The sequence below is a fragment of the Felis catus genome, chromosome B4, assembly GCF_018350175.1.
Source record: "Felis catus isolate Fca126 chromosome B4, F.catus_Fca126_mat1.0, whole genome shotgun sequence".
Classification (NCBI taxonomy): Eukaryota; Metazoa; Chordata; class Mammalia; order Carnivora; family Felidae; genus Felis; species Felis catus.
This window is the reverse complement of record NC_058374.1, coordinates 107,773,360-107,792,090: the sequence shown is the minus strand read 5'-3', so window position 1 is coordinate 107,792,090 and position 18,731 is coordinate 107,773,360. Positions and strand designations below refer to the sequence as shown.

Genomic DNA, 18,731 nt, shown 5'->3' with positions numbered 1-18,731 from the left:
AATGGAAATATTATTCTTTTCTTCATGAAAAAAATAAGTGTTCATTAAACCCATATGCTTCAAATAAATGTTTTCTAAATTTTCAGTATATCATAATATCCTACACACAGGGAGATTAAGATTCAATTATCATTTGGGACACACAAAAAAAGCTAATTATTTATATTTTAAATACATATGGCAACCTTCCCATGACTATTTTCTTTTCTCCTAATGGCCTTTCTTAGTAATATAATAAAAAAATATTCTTGGTTTCATGGATAGAGATGAGTTCATCTCTTTACCAAAAGCTTTTGGAGGACATAGTTACATGATGAGCAAAATGCTACATACAATGGAACTATTTTTGGTAACTTTGATAAATGGCTGATTCTATGTATCTCATGCTGGAAACACTAAAAATATGTTTCCATTATAAAGTATAAGTGGTCTGTACATGTTTATTAAAAGAAGTTATTGCATCATACCTCATGAATAAAGCACAAATAAAATTGGAGTTTGGCACTAACAGAATTTTAAATTCATTAACATCTGTATAAATACTTGTTGATAGGCTGTTTATGGCTTCTTCCTTAACCAATCCAATCTGTTGTTGGAAAGTTGATGGCATTGGCATGAAACCAGTAACTCTAAGAGCCATTTGTGTGTGACAAGCAACATTCCTATTCTTTTATGATATATTTAAATAAATATGTAATTGATCACTAAGGAAAATTATTTCATGAATAAAGAAGAGGATTGTTGTTGCAAAACTTTAAAAACAGAAATTTTGGGAATGGAGCCAAATTTGTATGTAAGGGTCAAAGGCTAACTGCAGCACTAATCACTCCTTTACATATTTCACTATAGTTTATGGCAGGGAGGTTAAAAAAAAAAAGTACTAGAATGAAAAATACTTGCTAGTTTCTGACATTTAAATTAATTCTCAAAATTTGTCTGTCTGGGGGGTTGGCTGATACGTAAAGTATATGAACGATCTTTATGAGAAAGCAAAGGAAAGTTAGTTACTAAATTATCTTTTAAAATATATAGATTTTGCAGATGCAATTTTCAATATTATAGAAATGCTATATTTACGTGAATCCCTCTGAAATAACAGAAACACTCACAAAGTATATGTAGTTGTGCTTATTAACCATTTATAATAGGTCTTCTGTATTCAACTAATATATATTTCTACCAGAAAGGAGATGTCTTGCCATTTATATGTTCAGTTGAATATAATCTCATTAATATCTTTATAGTGGAGTATCAAATATTACAAAACTAGTAGTCCTTCATTTTCTTCTGCGAGAGCAATATAAAGTTATATAGTCATATGTATAGTCACATTAATGTGTAATTTGTCCCCATGTTTGCTGTTAACTAGGGCTGGGACTAGGGTAAGTCAAGTGGGGCAAATGAAATACCTCAGGCACAAAATTTAACGGGGTAACAAAAATCTCAGGAATCAAGGTTAAAAATATTTTTATGTAATATTTTAAATAAAAATTAATGGAAAAATCCCTGATAAACAAAAAAGCTTTAAATGACAGGATCAGTAACAGTGCTGTGCCAAGCTGTATTGGAACCTGAGGTAAAAGGAAAAATAAGTACTCATCCTTCATTGTCATGGCTTTGGCAGATTTACCCGTTTCTAAGTAATATTAAGTGTTAACAGGATGTTTTTAGAACTACCCGGTAGCCATTGTCTAAGATTGCTTTCTGTGTTTCCTATGAATCTGGCACACCACTTAATTTTTCATTAGAAGAGGTTCTGGAATTGTGACATTTGAGAAATTGATTATAGAATAAATTAATTCAGTCTATACTGGAGAGGATACACCTTAGTGATCTATCTGCTAGCATCTATCTTGCATGTTATAAGTTGGCTTTTTCACCTACTAACTGTGATGTTGGGCAAATTATCTACCTTTTCTCTTCCTCAGTTTTTTCCTCTTAAAATATATATAATAATATAAAATAACTGGATACATATCATGCCTAACATATAGTAAGGATTTAATTACTGTAGCCATTTTGCTCTTTTTACCCCTAAGTTAAAGGCTATTATGCATAGTCTTAGTGCTACCTCAGTTGCCAAGGGCCAAGACTTAGCTATGTAGGAGGTAAGACTACCTGTAGGAGTCTTCAAATCCAGGCCAAACTAAGGTTCCAGGGGGTCACTGGAAAGATTCCAGGATTAACCACAAAACTAGAAAGAACAATTTTCTGGGGAGTCCAGTGAGTCCTCCTTACCAGAATTCTAAACCTTGTAACAGGTATTTTTTAATGTATTTTATTTCGTAATATATGAGGATTTTAGTGTGTCTTTAAAAAAAAAAGTTAATTTCCAGAAGATAACAAGGGTACACAGTCCTAATTGATTTCAAGTTATTTCAAATAATTTTTAGCAATTGCTCAGTAATAACCATGAAGGAGGTTCCATTGACATGATTCTCTCCTGTTTCACTCTCTCAATTTAATTACTGTTGGAAAATATTCCCCTATCCAATCTAGACTCCCTCAGGGAGTGTTAATATAGTAGGTCATCCAAACTAGGGCCCACCAAATGGAATAAAGGAGAGGCTGATGATATAAGTAGGTTGGTCCTCAAAATATCATGGCCATAGGGCCACATAAATATTACTTCCACCTGTTTTTTGTTTGTTTGTTTGTATAGTTGGACTTCAGATTCTTGCTGTATCTAAAAGCTTCTACTCTGGTAAAAAGACATCTCTAATTCTACTCATTTATGTATATATCTTAATTGAGGGCCAAGTACATGATTAATTTCCTTTACTAGTTTTACTTCAAAAGAAGCCAATAAATAGTTTTATATTGATACACTAATGATAGAGACTTGACGGGCCCAATTAAACATTTTTATATCATTATAATCACTGCTTTTTTATAGCTACAAAACAGAAATACTCATAGTACGTATGTTAATACATTCATAATGCATTTCTCATTGACTATTAGTTTTCTGCATGTGATGATTTTTCTACTTGTCAAAAAGAATACAGATATGCTTCTGTTACAGAGCTAACATCACATAAAATATTGAATATATATTAAAATATTGTTTGCATTATAAAAACCAATAAGTAAATATAAGTAAAAATAATTTTCTTTCACAGTTTGAATGAAAAACATATTAGAGACTAATAAACCTGGTCCCAAACTTATTGCTTTCCATAGGTTATAATTTAAACAAATATCTCCATACACTGAAGATTTAAGAGTTTTCTAAGTGTATACTTTATTGGTGCAAAATTTTTTCTTTCATCATATTTTGTTTAGAAAGATAGATTTTTATTTTAGCTAGCAGAAGTTCATTCGTAAATGAATAAGGGCCTCTATTCACTGATTTCACTTTTAATTGAAAAGATAGGTGAAAGTATTATTGATCTACTTATAAGCATTGTAGTCAGGAAAAAAGTCAAGATAGGCATTATAAGTCTTCCCTACAAAATTAATTTTTGGCTTTAAGCTACTTATATAAATATTGATATGTGGAAGCTCTTTTCTGAAGAGAAATTGGGGGTGGGGTTTGAAGCTGGAAGGGACTTCAATTGATCAAGTCACTTTGTGTATCATAGACATATTATGTAGACATAGATACACTTTGTGTATCGTAGACATAGACCATTAGGAAGGAAAGCAAAATATGGAGCACTTCATGAATTTGCGTGTCATCTTGTGTAGGCCATGCTAATCTTCTCTATGTCATTCCAATTTTAGTATATGTGCTGCCATGTGGGCACGGAAAGCTCCTTTTAATCATTTTTATTTTGTTGTGATATATACAATGTGCAGAAAGTATGGCTTTAGCAGGTGTTTATAATTTCAAGGTGTATAAGTAATTATGCATACATAAATATTATATAAATTACATTTTATATAAACTATTTTATATAAAATTTATATTTTACATATATTTTATTTATATATTTATATTTGTATAAATATATAATATAAAAATATAGACACAAAAATATATATAAACATAAAATATTTGTTTATATATATTTATAGTTTATATAAAATTATATACTTTAATATATATTAAAATTATTCTATAAATAAAAATATAAATACATATTCCATGTGACCTCCCATCATTTAAAAAAAATAGAACACTGCTTGCATACAAGAAGTCTTGCTCAAAAGTCTCTTCTCTTAGGGTAACCACTATGCTAAAGTTTATAACCTTGACTTTCTTGATTTCCTTAAAATTTTCACTACCTATGTATAAGCATTATAGTATAGCTTTTCTTGCAACAATTCTGTAGGTATTCTTTTGTGTTTCTTTGCTCAATATTGTTTATGAGATTCATCTGTGTTGCTGTGTATAGGTGCAATTCATTACTTTTCAGTGTCATACTGTTTTCCACTGTATGGATGTATTAGAGTTTATCCATTCCATTGTTGTTAGACACATGGGCTATTTCTGGTTTGGGTTATTAAGAAAAATACTGCCCTATCCTTGTACAAATTCCTATAGGGCAAGCATCTAAGAACGTATTCGAAGGACTGTATGAAATGGATATCTTCAAGTCAACCACATGTAACATTGTTTTCCAAATGGTTGTACTAAATTATACTTCAATTAGCAAAATATAAGTCCTATTGGTTATGTGTTTTCCAAATCTTATTTTTGTTAGGATTTTTTTTTAACTTTGCAGATTTAATTTGTCTTTCTCTGCTACAAAATGAGATTAAACACCTTTTTATATGTTCACAAGTTATTTGGATTTCTTCTTTTGTGAAAAATATGTTAAGGCTTCTTATTTATTTTTTTCTATTAGGCTATTTGTATTTTAATGACTTTTAGGAATTATACACTCTGGATATTATACATTCTGGATCTTTGTTGATTATATGTGTGGCAAATGCCTTCTCCATCTCTGTGGGCTATTGTTTCACTACTATTATGACATTTTGGCTTTATAGAGATTCTTAATTTTAATGTAAATATATTCATCAAGATGACCAGTACTTTTGCATATTGTTAAAGAAATAATTCCATATCCAATGTTATATTCTTCCACATTGTCTTCTGTTAAGTTTTATAATTTTGCTTCTTATATTTAGTTCTTTAAGGTGGGCATAATTAATTTTTTTTAATGTTTATTTACTTTTGAGACAGAAAGAGGGAGACACAGAATCCAAAGCAGGCTCCAGGCTCTGAGCTGTCAGCACAGAGCCCGATGCGGGGCTCGAACTCACTGACCATGAGATCATGACCTGAGCTGAAGTCGGACGCTTAACCAATGGAGCCACCCAGGCGCCCCAATTAATTTTTAATATAGATAATTTATTAAGATTTATTGGAAAGTCTATTCCCCACTGACTTAGAATGCAATTTGTCTTATAATATCAATTAAACATATATGCAGGGGTCTCCATCAGTTATTATTTTCTGTACTATTTTACTCTACCCTGTCCTACCCTATCCTAGAATTACCATCTCATCCTACCTCATCTCATCCCGTCCATACCGTACCACCCATACCATGCAATACTATTTGCTTCAGCTCTATAATAAGAGCTTATTAATAATAAGTTATGGTGTTTGGCAAGGCCTCTCAATTTAGTCATCTTTGTTGAATGTGTTTTGGCTATTTGAGGATTTTGACTTCCCACACATTTTTAGATTCTGCTTGTCAATGTCCATAAATACCTCTTGGGATTTAACTGAGAGAGCATAGTATCCACTGTTAATTTGGGGAGAATTTAAATCTTTGAAATTGAGTCTTTCAATTCATAGATTTACTTATAGTTTTTCTTTAGCATTTTTTGATAGAGTTCTACAATTTCCCTGGTAAGGTCTTGTACCTCTTTTGTGAGACACATTCTTTGGCACATGATTTAAAAAATACTATCACAGTTTGAAATTTTTTTCCATTCTGGTTGCTTGCCTAGAATGTTAGGTTTAATATTAGAGTTAAGGTCAGTCTGGGTATTATATTTTTCTACGAATTGTTCACTTTCTCCAAATTTTCAAATGTACTGCCATATGGTTGTTCACAATATTCCCTTACTACTGTTTTAGTTTGTATCATTTGTCATCCATCCCAGTTTTCCTTCTTGATATGGTTGTTTGTGCTTTCTCTTTCATTTTCATAATGAGACTTGCCAGGGGTTCATCAAATTTCTTTCAAAAAATGTATCTTTATCGATTAATTGTTTTACTTTTAAAAATTATATTAACTATTGCTTTTATACTGCAATACATAGATTTTTTATTGTTAAGTTACTTTTTAATATTTATGATTTTTTGACTCATGAATTTTTCAGATGTTTCTTAATTTTCAAGAAAATAAATACTATCTGGTTATGTTATTATGGTTCATTTATGGTTTATTACATTTCATTCAGAAAACACACTGCACATGATTTCAATCCTTAAGAAATTTCTGAGACCTCATTTCAAGTCAGTATAAGTTAAAGTTTTGTAAATTTCCTGTATGTGTATGAGGGTAATGTACATTCTCCAGTTGTTGAGTATTTTATATATGTCCTTTAAGCAAATGCTATTAAATTGGTTTATCAAACCATGTCCTTACTGATTTTTTGAGTGCTTGTTCTATAAATTGCTAAAAAAGATATAATAAAATTCTTCCAATATAGTTTAGAATTTTTGACCTCTCTTTGCTACTTCCTTAATATTTGCCTTATATTATTTAAAAATTAATAACATTCATTTTTTAGATCATTTTTAGGTTTAAAACAAAATTTGAAGGTAGAGACATTTTTCCATACACTCTCTTTCCCTACATGTTCAAAGCTTCCCCCATTACCAACATGCTGCCACTCCCCACCACAGTGGTACATTTGTTACAATCTATGAACCTACACTGAAACATCATAGTCACCCAAGGTCCACAGTTTACATTAGAGTGCACTCTTGATGCTGTACTTTCTATGGATTTGGACAAATGTATAATGACTTGTATCCACCATGACGGTATCATGCAGAGTAGTTTTTCACTGCTCTATAAATCCTCTATGCTCTGCCTCTTTACTCCTTCTCCCCAGTCCCAGCCCCTAGCAATACTGAATTTTTTACTATTTCCATAAGTTTTGCCTTCTCCAGAATGTCACATTCTTGGAATCATACATAGTCTTTTCAGGTTGGCTTCTTTCGCTTAGTAATATGCATTTAATGTTCTTCCATGTCTTTTCATGGCTTGGTAGCTCATCTGCTTTCATTGTTGAATAATATTCCATTGTCTGATGTGCTACAGTTTATCCATTTATCTACTGAAGGATGTGATTTTCTGGGATTTCACTGAGTCTACAGATCAAATTAAGAGGAACTGAAATCTTGCCAATATTGAGTTCTTCTATGCATGTGCATAGAATATTTAGCAATTTATTGAAGTCTTTGATTTATTTCATCAAAGTTTTGTAGCTTTTCTCATATAGCTCTTATACATATTTTGTATATTTACACCTAACATTTAACTTGGGGGGACAATGTAGACGGTATTGTGTTTTTAACTTCAAATTTCACTTGTTCATTGCTAGTACATAGGAAAGTGATTGACTATTGTATCTTACATCCTGAAACTTTGCTATAATTGTTTATTAGTTCCAGAAGTTTTCTTATGCTTTCAAATTTTCTATATAGATGATCATGTTGCTGCAAACAAAAACATTTCATTCTTTCTTCCCACTCTGTATACCTTTTATTTCCTTTTCTTGTCTATTGCATTAGTTAGCACTTCCAGTACAAGGTTGAAAAGAAGTGGTTACAGGCAACATCCTTGTCTTGTACTTGATTTTAGTGGGAAAGCTTTGACTTTCTCACCATTAAGTGTGATGTTAGCTATAGGTTTGTTTGTAGACATTTTTTACCAATTTGAAGAAGCTCCCCTCTATTCCTAGTTTATTGAATTTTATCAGGAATGGTGGGTTTTGTGAAATATGTTTTGGCTTCTACAGGTATCATGTGATTTTTCTTTTTTAGCCTGGTGATGTGATGGACACATTGATTTTTCAATGTTTAACTGGCTTTGCATACATGGGATAAATCCCAAAATAGTGTGCATAATTCTCATTATAAATTGTTGGATTTGATTCACTAATATTTTGTTGAGAATTTTCTGTATCACGTTCATGAAAGATATTGGTCGGTAGTTTTCTTGTAAAGTCTTTGTCTGTCTTTGGGATTAGGGTAATTCTGGCCTTAAAGAATGAATTAGAAGGTATCCTTTCTGCTTTTATCCTTTGAAAGAAATTGTAGTAAATTTGTATAATTTCTTCCTTAAATGTTTGATAGAATTCACCAGGAACCCCTCTGGGCTTGGCACTTTCCATTTTGGAAAGTGATTAATTTTTTATTTAATTTATTCAAGAGATATAGGCTTATTCAGCTTGTCCATTTATTATTATGTAAGTTTTGGCAAATTGTGTTCCAAAGAATTGATCTATTTCATCTAGGTTATTATAGTTATGGGAATGGAGTTATTCATAGCATACCTTTATTTTTCTTTTACTGTCCATGGAATTAGAGTGATGTCCCCTCTATCATTTCTGATATTAGTAATTTGTGTCCTCTCTTTTTTTCTTTCTTAGTTAGCCTGGCTAGAGGCTTATTAATCCTGTTGATCTTTTTAAAGGACTCACTTCTGGTTTCATTGATATTATCTATTGATTTCCTGTTTACAATTTTATTGATGTCTTCTCTAATTCTTTTTTTTCCTGCTGCTTACTTTTAATTTGCTTTACTTTTCCAAGTTTCCTAAGGTAGAAATTTAGATTATTGACCTCAGATCTTTTTTAAAAATGTTTATTTATTTATTTTGAGAGAGAGAAGAAGGGGCAGAGAGGAAGAGAGAGAATCTGAAGCAGGCTCCTTGCTGTCAGTGCAGAGCCCAATGTGAAGCTCGATCTCACGAACTGTGAGATCATGACCTGAGACAAAATCAAGAGTTGGATGCGTAACCAACTGAGCCACCCAGGCACCCCTCTTCTTTTCTAATATATGCACTTTGCTATAAATTTCCTTCTAAGCACTGCTTTTGCTGCATCCCACACATTTTATAATAAGTGGTGTCTTCATTTCACTTTCATTGAATTTAAAAGTTCCATTAAGTTCCAAATATTTTTAAATTTTTCTTAGTTTAGTGATTTTACTTCTGCAAAAATTAGTCAAAGGATTCATAAAATAAAAGAATGTAAAATAAGACACTACATACCTAAGATATGGGTAGGGAAAGGCGGGAAGAATGGGTTTAAACTTAAGCAATTTTCAACTTTATATAAATATGCAGAAGATGTTATATGCAAACCTAATGGTAACCACAAACCAAAACCTGGTAATAGATGTGCAAAGAATAAAGAGAGAGGAATCTAAGTATATCACTAAAGAAAGCCACAAACCATGAAAAAGAACAAGAGAAGAAAGAATCAGAGAAAATCTATAGAAACAATTACAAAGGAGTAACAAATGTCAATAAATACATATCTATCAATAATGACTTTGAATATAAATGGACTAAATGCTTTTTTTGGAAGAAAAAAAAAAGACCCATCTATATGCTGCCTACAAGAGACTCATTCAGACTGAAAGACACCTGCAGATTGAAAGTGAGGGAATGGAGAAACATTTATCATGCAAATGGATGCCAAAATAAAGCCAGGGTAGCAGTACTTATATTGGACAAAATTGACTTCAAAACAAAGAACGTAACAAGGGACAAAGAAGGACACTATATAATAATAAAGGGAGCAATCTAACAAGAGGATATAACAATTATAAATATTTATGCACCCACCATGAAAGCACCCAAATATATAAAACAGTTAATAACAAACATAAAAGAAATACTTGATAGTAATACAATAATACCAGGGGACTTAAACATCTCACTTACATCAATGGACAGATCATCCAAACAGAAAATTAACAAGGAAACTATGGCTTTTAATGACACACTGGACCAGATGGATTTAACAGATACATTCAGAACATTCCATTCTAAAACAGCAGGATAGACATTCTTTTCAAGTACACATGGAACATTCTGCACACCAGATCACACATTAGGCCACAAAACAAGGCTTGACAAATTAAAAAAAAAAAAAAATCAAAGTCATAGCATGTATCTTTCCTGACTTCAATGATATGACATTAGACATCAACCAAAAGAAAAATCTGGAAAGGCCACAGATACATGGAGGTTAAATAACATGCTTCTAAACAATGAATAGGTCAACCAAGGAATCAAAGAAGAAATCCCAAATTACATGAAAACAAATGAAAATGAAAACACAAGGGGCCAAAGTCTTTGGGATGCAGCAAAAGGGGTTCTAAGAGGAAAGTTTATAGCAATACAGGCTTACTTCAAGAAGCAAGTAAAATTTCAAATAAAGACCTAACCTTACACCTAAAAGAAGTAGAAAAAAGAAGAACAAACAAAACCCAAATCCAGCAAAAGGAAGCAAATAATAAAGATTAGAACAGAAATAAGTGATATAGCAACTTAAAAAAAAATAGAACAGTTCAATGAAACCAGGAGCTGATTCCTCTAGCCAGACTTATGGAGAGAGAGAGAGAGAGACAGAGACAGAGAGAGAGAACCCAAATAAAATTATCAGTGAATGAGAAGAAATAGCAACAAACATCACAGAAATACAAATAGTTGTAACAGAATATTATAAAAACCTATAGGTCAACAGATTGGAAAACCTAGAAGAAATAAATTCCTAGAAACATATAAACTACCAGTTACTAGCAATGAAATTGAGTTAGTAATCAAAAAACTCCCAACAAACAAAAGTCCAGGACCAGATCAATTCACAGGCAAATTCTACCAAATATTTTAAAAAGAGTTTATATTCACTCTTCTCAAACTGTTCCAAAAATGGAAGAGGAAAGAAAACTTCCAAATTCATTCTATGAAGCCCGTATCATCCTGTTACCAAAACCAAATAAGGACACAACAACAACAAAAAGAGTACTACAGATCATTATCTCTCATGAATATAGATACAAAAACGTTCAACAAAATATTAGCAAACCAAACCCAAAAACGTATTAAAAAATCATACATCATGATCAAGTAGGATTTATTCTCAAGATGCTAGTGGTGGTTCAATACTGACAAATCACTCAACGTGGTATGTCACATCAATAAGAGAAAGAATAAAACCATACAATCACACTTCGTTATTTTATTTGTTTACTAGGGACAGAAAACTTTTTAGTTAGTTTTAGAACTAATGATGAGATTAGACATTAATCTTTGCAGTAAACACACACCTTACTTACGGCTTTCTAAGTCCCATAGTCAGCAGTTGCAGGATAAGTTAAATCTATAAAAAATCATTTACTCAATATCAGCTACTAGGGGCGCCTGGGTAGCGCAGTCGGTTAAGCGTCTGACTTCAGCCAGGTCACGATCTCACGGTCCGTGAGTTCGAGCCCCGCGTCAGACTCTGGGCTGATGGCTCGGAGCCTGGAGCCTGTTTCCGATTCTGTGTCTCCCTCTCTCTCTATCCCTCCCCCATTCATGCTCTGTCTCTCTCTGTCCCAAAAATAAATAAACGTTGAAAAAAATAAATAAATAAAATTAAAAAAAAATATCAGCTACTAGAAGAAGTATAGTTTCTTAAAAGAATTCAGTTCTATATGTTATATTAATAATTCACAAATAAATACTGATTTTAGGAATAGTCAAGTGTGAATGTGATTTGATATAAACCACAGCTATGACATTTTGCTTTACTAATGGATATGTCCTGCCCCAGAAATATTTGGTAAAATAAAATTCTGCAAATCAAGTATTTTTCTATTCACATCAGTTTTTGGTCAGAAGCAAGGTATAAATAAAGTCATAGTCCTAAATTAATAAGATTTTTGTTACATTGTTATCTCAGAGTTCACATCATTTCCTCTGAAATGTCTTTATTACCTGTAGTTTCCAGCATTTCTAATTTCTCTCCTACAACAGAAATTTATAGACCAACATTTAGTGGACACCCTCTGAGTTAACTCCTAGCCCCCCTCCTTCTTGGGTTTCTCCCCTTCCCCCATTCACACATTGTATAGAGCACCCCCAGTGGGTATGTTTACTAAAGAGTCATAGCTGATGGGACTGAGTAATATTACACTGTATATGTATATACCACTCCTTCTTTATACATTCATCTACCAGTGGACACTTGGGTTACTTTCATATCTTGGGTACTGTAAATAATGCTACAATAAATATCAGGTTGCATATATTAAAAAAAAAGCCATGTGATAATTTCAACAGAGACAGTAAAAAATTTGACAAAATACAACATTCATTCATTCATAATAAAAACCCTCTGCAAAGTAGGTCTAGAGGGAACATATCTCAACATAATAAAGGCCTTATATGAAAAACCCACAGCCAACATCATACACAATAGGTGAAAACTGAGAGCTATTCCCCCAAGGTCAGGAACAACACAAGGATGTCCACTCTCACTCACCATTTTTACTCAACATACTGCTGGGAGTCCAAGCCACAGAAATTAGACAATATAAAGAAGGAAAACTCTCACTATATATAGATGACATGATACTATATACAGAAAACCCTAAAGACTCCACCAATAACTACTAGAACTGATCAATGAATTCCGTAAAGTTGTAGGATACAAAATCAACACATGGAAACCTGCTGCATTCCTATACACCAATAATGAAGTAGCAGGAAATGAAATTAAGAAAACAATACCATTTACAAGTGCATCAAAACAACAAAATATCTAGGAGTAAACTTAATCAAAAGGTGAAAGACCTTTACTCTGAAAATTATAAAATGCTGATGAAAGAAATTCAAGATGACTGAAAGAAATAGAAAGACATTTCATGCTCATGGAATGGAAGAACAGATATTGTTAAAATGTCTGTAATACCCAAAGAAATCTACACATTTAATGCAATCAAATACCAACAGTGAAAAAAAAAAAAATACCAACAGTGTTTTTCACAGGGCTAGAAAAAACAATCTTAAAATTGTATGTAACCACAAAAGACCTCAAATAGCCAAAACAATCTTGAAAATGAAAAAAAAAAAAAACAAAACTGGAGGCATCACAATTCCAAACTTAAAGTTATATTACAAAGCATAAATAATTAAAACAGTATGGTACTGGCACAAAAATAGACACATAGATCAATAGAACAGAAAAGAGATCCCAGAAATAAACCTACAATTATATGGTCAATTAATCTTCAGCAGAGGAGGAATGAATATACAGTGGGAAAAAGACAGTTTCTTCAACAAATGGTGTTGGGAAAACTAGACAGCCACATGCAAAAGAATGAAACTGGACCACTTTCTTTCACAATACATGAAATAAACTCAAAATGGATTAAGGGGTTAAATAAGAGACCTGAAAGCATAAAAACTTTTAAGTGATCACAGGCAGTCAGCCACTGCAACATTTTTCTAGATATGTTTCCTGAGGCAAGGAAATAAAACAAAAATAAACTATTGGATTCACATCAAAACAAACAGTTTCTGCACATTGAAGGAAACAATCAACAAAACCAAAAAGCAACCTACTAAATGGGAGATGAGCTTTGCAAGTGACATATTTGATAAAGCATTAGTATCAAAAATGTATAAAGAACTGATACAACTCCATACCCAAAACCTAAATAATCCAATTAAAAAATGGACAGAAGACATGAACTGACATTTCCTTGAAGAAGACCTACAAATGGCCAACAGATACATGAAAAGATGCTCAACATCACTCCTCATTAGGGAAATACAAATAAAAACTACAATGAGATATCAACTCATACCTGTTAGAATGGCTAAAATCAACAATACAAGAAACAAGAAGTGCTGGCAAGAAGGTGGAGAAAAAGGAATCCTCTTGCACTGTTGGTGGGAATGCAAATTGGTGCAGCCACAATGGAAAACATAAGGAGGTTCTTCAAAAAATTAAAAATAGAACTACATATGATCCAGGAACCACACTACTGGGGATATATTCCCAAAATACAAAAACACTAATTCAAAGGGATACACGCACCCCTATGTTTAATGCCATATTATTTACAATAGCCAAATATGGAAGTAGTCCAAGTGTCCATCAATAGATGAATGGATAAAGCAAATGTGGTACACACATAAAATGGAATATTATTCAGCTATAGAAAAGAATGAAATCTTGCCATTTGCAATGACATGGATAGAGCTAGAGAGTATAAGGCCACGCCACATAAGTCAGTCAGAGGAAGACAAATACAAATGCATTCACTCATATATGTAAGTTAAGGAACAAAACAAATGAGCAAAGGAAAAAAGAAAGAGAGAGACAAACCAAGAATCGGACTATTTTTTGTTTTTTTTGTTTTTTTGTTTTTTTGTTTTTTTAAGTTTAGTTATTTTGAGAGAGTGAGCAGGGGAAGGACAGAGAGAGAGGGAGGAAGAGAGAATCCCATGCAGGCTCCATGTTCAGCACAGAGCCTGATAGGGGGCTCGATCTCATGACTGCGAGATCATGACCTGAGGCGAAATCAATAGACGCTTAACTGACTGAGCCACCCAGGTGCCCCAAGAAATAAACTCTTAACTATAGAGAACAAACTTATGGTTACCAGAGGGGAGGTTGTTGGGGGGGGGGGCGGGATGAGGGAAATAATGGGTGGGGATTAAAAAACACACTTATCATGATGAGAAAAAGCATAAAATCAAGTGAAAAAAGTAAGTAAAAATACAAAATTGTGCCTTGAAAACAAACAAAAACAAATACAATATTTAAACAAAGAAAATGTCTGTATTTTGTTCTTATTCTGGTGAATTTCAGCTTGACAGTAACTTCCATTCATACAACTTACAGATTACTGAGATATTCTACCTCTTCTGCCTTCTATTGTTTTTAAGACATCAGCTGTTAGTCTAACTGCAACTTCATTGGTAATGAGTCTCCTTTTTTTCTCAGTAAGATTTTTGTTTTCTGATGTATAAAGTTTTTCTCTAATGAGTAGCTCTGGATTTGGGGGACAAAAAATTATCCTGCTTATAATTCAATTTCTTGAAACTGTTGATGATGCCTTTCATCCAGCTCAGAAAAATTTTCAGTCATTATCTTACTGGATATTGCCATTGCCTCATTCCATTTAGACATAATTAAACCTTCCCTAACTTTTTCCATATATTTTTTTCCTAATTTTTTCATCTATTGGCTTATCTTCACTAGATTCTAGATAATGTTTTGTCACATATTTCCAAGTTCATTATTTCTTCAACTTTGTCTGATCTGCAGGTAAACCTATATTATAGGTTTTAATTTAAATTATTTTATTTTTCATTTTAAAGTTTATATTCAGTTTTCTCTAATCTACTGTCTCTTGCTGATATTTCCAAAATATATTTTAATCCTTAAAGTAAGCATATTTATTTTATAATAAGTGTCTAATAAAAATTAATATAAATTATTTATATTTTTTGTGATGTCTATTATTTCTATTGGTTTGACTCATGGTATCTTATTTTTCTTATAAATAAAAGTGCATTTTTCCAGAGATGATAGGTTTTCAATTCTGCCAGGTACATAGGGGTGCTTTCAGATTGGGATCAGATTGTTTTCTAAATTATATTCTGAATTTATGTTTGTTTCAGAAAAAAAATACCATCCCTCTTTATTTCCCCACATACAAGTTCTATACCATCTGTTAGCCTTCTAATTCTTTCCTTTTCTATCTAAATTTACTCCTCTATCCCAATATCATAACACTCATATAGTGCTTCTTTGCCCAAAAGTATTTCTGTACTTTAAGTTTTAACAATTTTTACCTTTTGTTTTCTATGTACTCACTGTTAGCACCTTTCCTAAAGTCAAGGCATCATACACAGTGAAAGAAATCTCAGTCTATACACAAGATACACTAACCATGATTGGCTTTCAATATATTTCACTAAGTTGGAAAAATAGATTATTAAAACACTATCTATCTTTTTTGAATGATGCAAATTTAATATATCTTTGTTGGTGGAGAGAGAATTGAATTAAAAATCAGGAAAACTGGTCATCATCACTTCAAATCTTAGTTTCATCAATTGTGAAGTGGAAATGAAATGCATCTTGCCAAACATGAGGCAAACTTGTGAATTCACTTGTGTACTATAAATAAGAAACTACTATCATTTTCTTGATTCTTGTGGATACAAACCTTAAGAAATGGCACTTTTTATTTTTGAGCCAAGGTCTATGTGATTTCAAGACTTTTTTCTCTCTCTGTAATAGAAGATTACATGTTTCCTGGAATAAAGTTTTTCTGTGCTGATTCACATAACACCTCTCCTGAAATCATAGCCACAATCAGGCAAATGAGACACATTATTACAGTTCCAAAATATATTAAGTTAGTGTTTTTTTGAAACTACTCTATATTTGATAAGCAAGAAACACTCTCTCATGGTTACTGACAGCATTCCAAGAAACAAATCAATCAGGAAGATAGTATAAAGTTCACAATTCATTTCTTTCTTAAATTGTGAAATTAAAGTTTTTCTATGTCAAGAACTCTGAGGGTTCTTGAGATTTGATCATACTTTCAGGTAGAATGTTTTATGAATGTTGGCAGAAGAAAGAATACTTCTAGGTCAGGGACAAAGGGCTTTATTATTCGGAGCATAGGAAGCAGCATGAGTACTGGCATATTTCTGGTGGTTCGTTTTGCCCCTGAATTTCCACAAGGGTGCAATGAAGGAAGTCCAGATAGATACTAAGCTCGTGGTAGAGCTGAGACATCCTAAGCCAAGAGAGCTCAAGTATTCTATATTGGGTTACAAATTAGCTGCTTTTTGTCCTGATGAGAAAACATTACCTCTGTTATATTGGACAGCAAGCAAATCGGCCCTTTGCTTCACAGGAGACTATCTTTATCTCTTAAGGATGTTTGGTATACAAATATTTTTGAAAAGATGGTCTGGAACAAAAGGGTAGTTAGTGCCACACTCTCGAGATATTCAGAAATGCAAGAGAATCATTCTACTACACTACCACCCGGTCAATTTTGGATATGAAACCAGTGAAAACTCATATTTTCTTCTATTAGAATTCAGACTAAAGTAACCCCAAGAAATAATCTAACCAAAATATTATGTGTCTATGATTTTGAATGTTAGATTTGTTTTTCTCTTTATAAAATTGTTTTCCTAATTTGAAAAACAAATAAACAACTAAGCCAAACCATTGACATTTGAGTTTAAAAGGAGAAAACAAAAAAGGAAAAAAAATCCACAAGTTCTACTATCTTCACGTCAAAATATGCTGTTTATAATTCTTTTATAGGCAGAAACATAAGTAAAAATTATTTGAGTTTTTCAGTGAGCATAGATAAGAAGTATGCTTTAAATAGTCACTATTGACTTACTCTTTAAATGTGTGAAAAAGCTAATATTTGGAAGGTATTTCCCATAATAAAATACAGCACTATAGAATACTGTGGTTTCTGACCAATTCGTACAAAGTTTTTATGGCTGGGATGCTTATTGTGCTTTTCCATAATTTAACATCTGAATAGGTTTAGTAGAAATTTACAAATTCCTCTGAGACCAAATATGGAAAATTTTATTTCAAAATTATTCGTTATTTTCCAAAAGTTATCCACAAGAGAAAAAGAAATTCTGTGTTATTTATTACAGCTGGTATATTAGGAACATTTTAAAATGTCATTCATTTCCATATTCAGAAATATGACATTAAGAAGTATTTTGTGGGAAAATATGGCTTCCTGATGAAACGGAAACACTGTGGGCTTTGGAGTCAGCCAGATGTAGATTTAAATTCATACAACTCTCACATAAGCTCAAAACCTTAGTTTCATTCTCCAAAAAAAATTGGGATTATTACATTTTTCTTATAAGGATATTGTGCAGACACAATGAGAAACATAAAGTCCCTAGAGAGCATTCTCGTTTTCAACAAATAGCATTCTCTTTTCTCCTGAAGCAGCTATTTCAAAATATGAAGACTAAATCTTAGACATTAATTCCTCACTTAAGATATTTACTAGAGCTCTTTTCATATTGTCTAATTACTAGTTTAAGGATAGGGAATCAGTCTTTATATATTTACTTAGCTACACTCAGAGATAAACTCACAAATGAAAATGTATTTCTTTCATAATAAAAAGAAAACAATTACTTTCTTTCAAATGAGAAAACTGAGATTCAAAAAGTTAAGTGATTTGCCCAGGATGCAACAGCTAGGTAGTTACAAATCAGGAACCTTCTTCTACGTCTTATACTTGGGCCCTTTTCACTGTATTGTGAATACTAACACAACTGGTGAGTTTCACGTTGTTTGAGGCCACAGTTTGAGTGTGCCCTATGTTCATAGATGTCAAGAACACTTGTTAATATATATCCTTTTGAGTTGTAAAGCCAGAAGATAGAAAGAATTTCTTAAGTCTCTACAGAAAAATGCAGGTACTTTTGGCCATTTGAGTCCTGAGTCCTCAGGTGTATGACATTAGGTAACAATCCAAAATAGAGTGTGTTGTCTTTGGAATTTAATAGCTAATTGTGTAGATAATGAATAATAACAGTAGATGAGGTTCAATGGTTTTTCATTTAGTAAATCTAATTTTATGTTTAATCTACCTATTGTGTTTACATCAATTATAGTTAATTTTTGATTTTATCAGTCATATTTCATCCAGAATTCCTATCGTTTTTTCAAAGCTTCCTAATCTTACTAGTCTTTTGTTGATTCATTGTATTTCAAATTCATTTTTA

General features: G+C 32.2%; 1 protein-coding gene and 1 non-coding gene across 10 annotated transcripts in view; both read right to left on the bottom strand.

Annotated features, from left to right (window-relative positions):
• Nucleotides 1–18,731, bottom strand: part of LRRIQ1 (leucine rich repeats and IQ motif containing 1) — a 232,830-nt gene that overhangs the window by 62,798 nt on the left and 151,301 nt on the right. The gene's annotated exons all lie outside the window — the stretch shown is intronic.
• Nucleotides 3,647–3,749, bottom strand: LOC111561528. The gene has a single exon (XR_002744178.1). It is a non-coding gene; the product is annotated as a U6 spliceosomal RNA (small nuclear RNA).